This window comes from Miscanthus floridulus, chromosome 3 (assembly GCF_019320115.1).
Source record: "Miscanthus floridulus cultivar M001 chromosome 3, ASM1932011v1, whole genome shotgun sequence".
NCBI lineage: Eukaryota > Viridiplantae > Streptophyta > Magnoliopsida > Poales > Poaceae > Miscanthus > Miscanthus floridulus.
In genome coordinates this window covers 87,865,611-87,873,231 of record NC_089582.1, presented here as the reverse complement: position 1 = coordinate 87,873,231, position 7,621 = coordinate 87,865,611, and the positions used below count along the sequence as shown (strand labels likewise).

The 7,621-nt window shown below is 40.0% G+C and overlaps 1 pseudogene; it reads right to left on the bottom strand.

The window, feature by feature from the left end:
- Positions 1-958: 958 nt before the first annotated feature.
- On the bottom strand, positions 959-1,905 carry LOC136543995 (uncharacterized; annotated as a pseudogene).
- Positions 1,906-7,621: the final 5,716 nt, after the last annotated feature.

Genomic DNA, 7,621 nt, shown 5'->3' with positions numbered 1-7,621 from the left:
CTTAGATGGTACCCTATTCAATGTGAAAGCGGTTGTTTCTAGAGCGTATCCCCAAAATGATAACGGTAGGTCTAACTGGCTCATCATAGACCAAACCATGTCCAACAAAGTCCGATTACGTTGCTCGGACATGCCATTTCTCTGAGGTGTTCTAGGTGGCGTAAGCTGTGGAACAATTCTGCAACTCTTTAGATGATTGCTAAACTCGTGGCTCAAATATTTGCCTCCATGATCAGATCGCAAAGGCTTAATTTTCTTGCCACGTTGATTCTCTACTTCACTCTGAAACTCCTTGAACTTTTCAAATGTCTTAGACTTATGTTTCATTAAGTAGACATAGCCATATCTACTAAAGTCATCAGTGAAGGTTATGAAGTATTGGAATCCGCCTCTTGCTATCTTACTCATTGGTCCGCATATATCAGTATGTATGAGTTCCAGCAAGTCTGCCGCCATCTTAGGAAAACCTGTGAAAGGCGTCTTGGTCATCTTGCCCAGCAGGCAAGCCTCACATGTCTTGTATGATTCAAAATCAAACGAAGTTAAAAGCCCATCAGAATGGAGCCTCTTCATGCGATTCTCACTTATATGACCTAAACGACAATGCCACATATAGGTAGGACTTAACTCATTAAGCCGAGGCCTTTTAGCACTTATATTATAGATAGGAGCATCTTCAAGATTTAAAATAAATAACCCATTCATAATGGATGCAGAAACCACAAACATGTCATTTTTAGAGATCACACAACCATTGTCTTTACTCGCAAATGAATAACCATCCTTCATCAAACATGAAGGTGACACAATGTTTTGACTTAAACTAGGAACAAAATAACAATTATTTAACTCCATAATAAATCCTAACGGGAGGTGGAGTTGCATCGTCTCGACGTTCAACGCAGCAATTCTTGCATTATTGCCCACGCACAAATCAACTTCTCCCTTTTCCACGCTTCTACTTCTTATCATTCCCTACATCATATTGCAAATATGAGCAACCGATCCGGTATCAAATACCCAAGAATTAATATAAGAATTAGCAAGAAAAATGTCTGTAACATAAACAACAAGTGTACAAGCTATGGGAGTACCTTTACTACCGTGATCCTTAATGGATTCTAGGTATAGCTTGCAGTTCCTCTTCCAGTGACCTTTCCCATGACAATGAAAGCACTTAGCATCAGCAGGTGGTCCAGCCTTGGGCGCAGGTGGGTTTGGCTCAGAGATCTCATCTTTAGCCTTGCCCTTTTTCTTCTTCCAAGAATTGCCCTTCTTCTTAAACTTAGGCTTGTTTTGGACCGCCATCACATGGCTACTGCCAGCACCTTTCTTGATGTCAGCCTCTATTGTTTTAAGCATGCTACATAACTCATTCAAGCCCTTCTCCGCCCCATGCATATGGTAGTTCGTGATGAAATTTCCATAGCTGGGAGAAAGAGACGCAAGAATAAAATCAGTAGCTAATTCAGGGCCAATTGGGAAGCCCAGCTTCTCCAACCTCTGAGTGTAACCAACCATTTTGATCACATGTGGCCCAACTGTTGCGCCCTCTACTAGCTTGGTTTCAGCAAAAGCCTTTGAGACATTGAACCTTTCAGTCCTGGCTTGAGTCTGGAACATATCATTGAGTGCCATGATCATATCGTGCGCTGCATGGTTATTGTCAAACTGCAACTACAGATCTGGTTCCATACAAGCAAGCATAAGGCAACTCACTTCAAGATCAGCATCACATGCTTTCTTGTAAGCGTTTTTCTCTGCAGCAGGTGCATTATCAGCAGGCTCATCTGGTAATGGGGTGTCTAGAATTTCTTCCTTTTTCTCTACCCTGAGAACAATTCTCAGGTTGCGGATCCAATCCGTATAGTTTGTTCCATTCGACTTATCTTTCTCAAGAATTGAACGCAAAGTAAATGGTTGATTGCTAGGTGCCATTTATCTACAACAAAAGTAATGCAAAATACTAAGACAATGTATCCAAGATAGAGTAAACAATATTAAAACTTTAATATAATCTACTCCCACTAAAATCAATATCCCTCTATTGAAACTTAGTGATTCAAGACCTACAACTAACAAGTCTACTAGTGAGCTTTAGCATCACCGCTAGAAGACATGGTAGATTGGTAAGCAACGCTTTGCTAATCATATCACATATGACTCTTGTTGTTGGGTAGCACCTCTATGCTTTGGTGCCCAACTACTCATGCTCCAAGGTCCCTAACCATTAGGATGACCTTGTTCAAGTAACCAACCCTTCTGCTGTAAGTATCTGATACGAACATGTCTAGTCAAGGAAAACCAGTGGCACCCTAGTTTCATAGACCCACCACCGATTGTACAAGACACCTAACAGTGCAAGGTTTGGGGAAGCATTTTAACTTAAACATTGCCGAGGGATCGTTCTACTTCACCATCGCATGTAGACAAAAACATTATCGCACATGAAAGTAGAATATAGTAAGAACGGCATTAACACAGAGATGTGACATGGTATAGCCCAATGTTCCTTTGGAGATCTCCATCTCCATCGAACTGTTCCTCATGATGATCTCCATCTCCATGATCCATGTATCCCATCCTTTAGTGATGAGTCCACCAAGACTAGCTATCACTAACGCAAGGCAGTGAAGAAGATTACATAGTCGCGGATAGGATCATCACAGTTTGGCATGCAGGCCATTACATCAATTTGACAATATCTTAGTGGCTCCAGCCATATTGTCATACTCACGACATGCAAGCCATGAATTAATTACATACATGCATCACATACACATAAGGGCTATACCAGTCATAAATTCCTGCAAAAACAGAGTTAACCGATTCCAACGTCTAATCTTAAAACACTAAAAACACCATCTTCTCGACCTTTTTTCGCAAATCTAATTTTAGTGAAACTGGCAAAGCGGGTGAGAATCGGATGTAAAAAAAATTTCTCTACAATTTTCATATAGAATTCGTCTCAATCCGAGGTCGTATGCAAAAGTTATGGTTGTTTTACCGAACAACACTTTTTCTTGCACCCCGGCACCCGACAGTAGATCCAATCTATCACTGTTGTGCATCACATGCGCTCGACACTTGACCTAGGTTCGATTTGATCAATCTGATTGATCTCCATCTTGCCATGACTGGATTTACATGTATCACTTAACTCGGATGGCAGAATTCCGACTGGTACGAGTAGATCGTTACAAGACCAACACGGTAAAAATCACGAACCATGATCAGAGACTCATCTACAACCGCGCATATCTCCATACGCACTCATCCAAACCTATAACGATGCAGTAACAGCTCCAATACCATTGAAGGGTTATGAGGATGCTACGCTAGCCGGAAAAAAAAATTTGACCACATAAACCTAGATCTACTGCTAGTTATAGATCATGGGATTACCACTAGATGCGCAGGTGCAGCGGAAGCGACTTAATGTAGTTGAACGCGTCGTAGTAGTGTCGTGCTGTTGCGAGGTTGTCCGTCCATCCATCCCCTTCGTGCGGTTCGTTCTTGTGCTCCAGATGAAGCACCTCCGAGGTATCCACACATACAGGGAGGAAGCGTTGTGCCTTCGGACTGCTAGGTCCATGAGGAGCAGCAGGTGCGGGCGTAGGATGGGCGGCGGTGGCTGCCAAAAGGCATGGATTGATTTGCCCCATTGCCCCACCCCACATATTTATAGGCGTCCCTAATGAGCTCCCAAGTTGGAGGCCCATTAGTAACCCTAAGCCTTGTCTAATTTGGATCCAATCCAAACTAGGCTTCTAGCCACTTAAGTGTGCGACCCTATGGGTTCATGCACACATAGACATGGCCTGAGTACTCCTACTCAGCCATTAGTTGATAGCGGCCTCTAGCAAGGCATGTCAACTCCTATGCGTATGCAAAGATCATATCAGACGAACCACCACAAAACCACATACTTGTTATTCCCTTGCCTCATGATATTTGGTCCAACTCATAGGTTAACACTTAACCCAAGCACGGCCATGCATTTCTTGATCTAATCATTAGAGTGATCAGTGATATCTCTCTCATATATAAAGAGGGGCAAATTTCATCTTGATTGTCTATGTCTCATAGCATGTTTCCCGACAAACCCGAAAACCACCTTTATAACTACCCTATTACAGAGTAGCATTTGATAGTCCCTGAGTAGGTCGTTTCATATCTTGAATACATACAACAATCTCAGGTCTAAGGACATAACATACATGATGTGAATAGAGATAATGATGACATCTCACGTTGGATCTGTCCAGCCCCATGTCATACATGTGCCCACATTATTAGTTTGACATCTCCATGTCTATGACTTGTGAAACATACTCATCAACTAATAATGTGCTGATCCATTATTCATGTGTGCCCTCACACGAACTCTGACTAGGGACAACATTAGAATAACCATTCAAGTAAAAGAGTTTCACAAACAATTCACATAATTGCTAATCGATACAGGTTGTCTTTAATGGAAATTCAATGAACTCATAATATATCATGGATACAAGGCAATATAAACATCTCTATGATTATCTCTAGGGCATACTCCTAACAAAAGGGCTTGGTAAGATTGCAATATCCAATGACATGATCATATCCAATGTGTTGCTAGTTGAGGGCTTGAACTTTAATTTGCTATCCGTGGGTCAATTGTGTGATCTTGGATTCAAATGCATATTTGGGGTAGATGATGTAGAGATCATAAGTGTAAATGGCTCTAACTTGATCTTCAAAGGCTTTAGATATGAGAATCTATTATTGGTTGATTTCAATGCTAGTGAAGCTCAATTGTCAACATGTTTGTTCACTAAGTCTAGTATGGGTTGGTTATGGCATAGAAGGCTTGGTCATGTTGGAATAAAACAATTTAATAGATTGGTTAGGCATAACTTGGTTAGAGGCTTGAAAAATATTGTGTTTGAGAATGATAAGCTTTGTAGCTCTTGTCAAGTCGACAAACAAGTTAGAAACACCCATTTGAAGAAAAGCATGATGGGCACTAGTAAAGCATTTGAGTTATTGCACATGGATTTATTTGGGCCAACACAATACACTAGCATCGGTGTAAACAAATATGGCTTTGTGATAGTGGATGACTACACTAGATACACATGGGTATTCTTTCTAGTGGACAAGAGTGATGTGTTTGCAATATTCAAATTATTTGTCAAGGGCATTCACAATAAGTTTAAAACAACCATTAAGAGAGTTAGAAGTGACAATGGTAGTGAGTTCAAGAACATAAGAATTTATGAGTTGTGTGATGAATTTGGAATTAGACATCAATTCTCGACCAAATGCACTCCACAATCAAATGGCCTTGTTGAGAGGAAGAATAGAACCTTGATTGACATGACAAGATCAATGTTGAGTGAGTACAATGTGAGTCAATCTTTTTGGGTCGAAGCTATCAATATGGCTTGCTATTATAGCAACCTCTTATATTGTCACCTATTGAAAGAGAAGACATCTTATGAGCTCTTGAATGGTAGAAGGCCCAACATTGCATATTTCAGGTCTTTGGTTGCAAATGCTATATTTTGAAGAAAGACACCAGATTGAACAAGTTTGACAAGAAATGTGATGAAGGATTCCTACTTGGATACTCCACTACAAGCAAAGCATATAGACTTTAGAATTTGGCAAGTGGTACTCTTGAAGAAGTTCATGATGTTTAATTTGATGAAACCAAGGGTTCCCAAGATGACAATGAGAACTTGGAAGATGTTAAAGGCATTCACCTTTCAAATGTCATGAAGAACATGGATGTTGGTGAATTGAGGCCTAGGCAAGTGAATGATGATGAAGATGATCAAGTGCAAGTGCTCTCTAATTCAAATGTGCAAGTTGATACTAATGAAGCAAGTACAAGTGGCTCTCATGACAATGTGCAAGATCAACAAGTGGTTAGTACATCATCTCAACCCAATGATCAAGCAAGTGCAAGCAATGTTCCTATTCTCCAATCAACCAATATTGTAAGAGATCATCCATTGGACACTATAATTAGAGATATCTCTAGAGGTGTACAAATAAGACCAAGATTAGCTTTATTTTATGGGCATTTCTTATTTGTATCATCCATTGAATATAAGAAGATAGATGAAGCATTAAAAGATGTTGATTGGGTGAATGCAATGCATGAAGAATTGAACAACTTCACAAAAAATCAAGTATGAGAACTAGTTGAAAGACCAAGGAACCACAATGTGATTAGAACCAAATAGGTCTATAGAAACAAGCAAGATCAAGATGAGATAGTAGTGAGGAACAAAGTAAGATTGGTAGCACAAGGTTACACACAAGTTGAAGGTCTTGACTTTGGAGAAACATATGCCCCGGTTGCTAGATTGGAAGCAATTAGAATCTTGCTAGCCTATGCTTATGCCCAAAACATCAAGCTATATCAAATGGATGTCAAGAGTGCATTTCTTAATGGCTACATCAATAAAGAAGTATATGTTGAGCAACCTCCTAATTTTGAAGATGATAAGAATCCTGACCATGTGTACAAGTTGAAGAAAGTATTGTATAGCTTGAAGCAAGCGCCTAGAGCATGGTATGAGAGGTTGAGGGATTTTCTACACTCTAAAGGGTTCATGATGGGCAAGGTTGGCATCACTTTTTTCACCAAGTGGCAAGGACTTGTTTGTGTTGCAAATATATGTTGATGACATCATATTTGGATCAACCAATCAAGACTTTTGTGAATGGCTAATGAGTTTGAGATGTCCATGATTGGAGAGTTGAGTTATTTCCTTGGTCTTCAAATTAAGCAATTGAAGAATGGTACATTTGTGAGTCAAGACAAGTACATCAAAGACATGCTCAAGAAGTTTGGCATGAGTGATAGTAAAGCCATAAGTACACTAATGAAAATAAATGGCAATCTGGATAGTGATGCAAGTGGCAACATGGTGGATCAAAAGTTGTATTGGTCTATGATTGGAAGCCTAGTCTATGTGACTGCATCAAGGCTGGATGTCATATTTAGTGTATACATGTGTGCAAGATTTTAATCCCCACCAAGAGAAAGTCATTTGAAGGCTACAAAGAGAATATTGAGGTACTTGAAGCATACACAAAATGTTGGGTTATGGTATCCCAAAAGGGCAAAGTTTGAGTGAGTTGGTTACTCTAACTCGGATTATGCGGGATGCAAGGTTGAAAAGAAAAGCACCTCGGGCACATGTCAACTATTGGGAAGCTCACTTGTTTCGTGATCATCAAAGAAGCAAAATAGTATTGCATTATCAACCGCCAAAGCCGAATACATACCCATCGGTAGTTGTTATGCACAAATACTTTGGATGAAGGCCACCTTGAATGACTTTGGAATCAAGTTCATGAAAGTGACATTGCTATATGACAATGAGAGTGCAATCAAGCTAACCAACAATCCGGTTCAACATGCAAGAACAAAGCACATTGATGTCCGCCACCATTTCATAAGAGATCATCAACAAAAAGAGGACATTTGCATCGAGAGTGTGGGCACCAAAGATCAACTTGCCAACATATTCATGAGAAGAGATTTTGCAAGCTAAGGAATGAGTTGAACATATTGGATTTCTCAAATATGTGTTGATGCATCCCCCCCCCACTTATATGA